This window comes from Cryptomeria japonica, chromosome 4 (genome assembly GCF_030272615.1).
Source record: "Cryptomeria japonica chromosome 4, Sugi_1.0, whole genome shotgun sequence".
Taxonomy (NCBI): Eukaryota; Viridiplantae; Streptophyta; class Pinopsida; order Cupressales; family Cupressaceae; genus Cryptomeria; species Cryptomeria japonica.
Window position 1 is genome coordinate 628,939,723 of NC_081408.1, and position 2,265 is coordinate 628,941,987.

Sequence of the window (2,265 nt, forward strand, 5' to 3'; positions counted from 1 at the left end):
TCTTCCATCAAGGATATTTGTTTGTTATGTTCTAACTATCTCTTACACTACTAGTTTTATCCTTGTAGCTAAAGCATTAGCTATGATTTTATAGGAAGTTTTAAGCAAGGTAATAGGACACCAACTCGATATTTTTTTATTCTTTCTTTTTGGAAGAATCTTCATAAGGCCTTTGTTAATATTAGGGCTTAAAGATACTTGGTAAAAAGCCTCTTAAGTATAGAAGACAAGAGTCATCTTCAATTTGTTGCCATAGCCCATCAATTCTAGGATTTTGATTGGGAGACATTGAGAACACAACATGTTCAAGGTCTTCAATAGATGGTTCATGATTTAGAAAGCAACTATACTCAATCCACCTTCTTAGGAATATAGTATTTAATATTGTTCTCCAATATAAATTGAGCATCTTGCCAACGAGACTCTTCTCAAAAACAATTTCTCATAATTTTTTTGAAAGATTAGTTTTATCTCATTAGGACTCGTGCTTTTGTCCAAATTCATCTTGAATAGCTCCAATATACTCCTTTTTATGTTTATAGTTAAAAAAAATTGAAAAAGGTTTTTGGAGACCCTATTACCTTCTTTGATCCAGTGTAACGTGGCTCGAATTTTAGCTCCTTGATCTTTACAAATGTCGAGCTTATGAAGTTGAGTCTCAATCATGGCTATAGAAGTTTGAATATTGAAATTACTTGGATTGGAGTTAAGTAATTTTTTGGAATGTTCTAGTTTCCCTTGAAGTGACTTTTCTTTACGCTTTTGCTACCAAGTGAATCTTTTATCAAAGGCATGTAAGAATTCAACACACTATGAAATGACATTTTGCCACCATTCTCTATAATACTTTGCATCTTTTGTCTTAAAAAAGGAATTCTAGATGCCAACTAGGGGAAGAGCATCAATTACCACCCATGTTCCAATTACTGTTCACTCCTTGCTCACCCAACCCCTCAAATTACTAACTTTAAAGAATTGAAAAACTAATAACTAAAAGCCCATTAATAAATTTAACATGTACCGATAGTCATCCTCTTTACCCCTAGTATTTAGAATGTTAGGACTTTAATTGAAGGAGTTGTTCAACTTTTTTGGCACCCATAACGTGTGACTACTGGGGCATATGTGTATAAGTATTGGCCATTTTGAGGTGGTTGTAATGCACAAATATTGGGGCATCTTTAAGTAGGTATTGACTGATACTTTGAAATGATCACTTTTTGACTCTTCTGTGCATAACGGATCTAACAATGTGCATCATTACTACCTAGAAGTTAGAATAATAGCTATAAGTAGTTAAGTCACATAAAAGACAATCAATTTTTTTGTTTGTTGAAATTTGATGTATCGTTTAGGATTTGTGTGTGTGTGAAGTTAGCTATAATAGCTATTGGTAAACTTCCCCTAAGGGAGAGGGCCCCATGGTAAACTTTGTATATTACTTTATTAATTGTTGAATTAATTTATCTGTAAGGCTAAAATACTCAAATGTAAAATAATCTGGGACGTTGGAGAAATGTGTGAAAATTTTATATTGGGGAGCGAAGAAAATCAGGCGTAAAATTTTATATATATATAATAACATCAATTGAAATTATCGTACTGGCCGTCCTAGCTCAGCTGGTAGAGCGCGTGGCTTTTAACCACGTGGTCGTGGGTTCGATTCCCACGGACGGCGATACTACAGATTGTGTGTTCTGCGATTTTCAACCAAAAATTTGTTATTGACTCTCGAATAAAAGGGGAAATTCTGCGAAAGGTGTTGTTTTTTAAGATGATATAAAAATATATAAGGATTGTGTTAAAGGTCATTTTTCTAATGTTCAACTCCTAAATTTTTAAGATTAACTTTTCTAAAATTGTTAGATGTTATCAAATTTTGAAATTTTAATTTTATTTTTGTATTATATTAGGTTTTTAAAAAAATTTAAATGTTTTACCTACATCTAGCATAGAACTTTTCTAAATTTGTTAAAAGTTATAAAATTTGAAATTTTAATGTTATTTTTGTAATTTATAATTTTTTTTTCACATTTGCATAATAACAATAAAAATCAAACCTTTAAATAGTAAAACAAATATGTTGTAGATCTAAGCATATTTTTCGATTTCTTCAATATTTTTTATTCATTTATACCCTAGATTCAAAATAGGTTAAAAATGTAAAATAATTTACAAAGCATATGTTATAATATTATAATCTATAATACATTACAAATACTACTATAGCAACAAAAACAAATTGGAGATACAAACATACACCCA

The 2,265-nt window shown here is 30.5% G+C and overlaps 1 non-coding gene across 1 annotated transcript; it reads left to right on the plus strand.

The window, feature by feature from the left end:
* Window positions 1–1,605: 1,605 nt before the first annotated feature.
* TRNAK-UUU (transfer RNA lysine (anticodon UUU)) lies at window positions 1,606–1,678 on the plus strand. Its single transcript has one exon. It is a non-coding gene; the product is annotated as a tRNA-Lys (tRNA).
* Window positions 1,679–2,265: the final 587 nt, after the last annotated feature.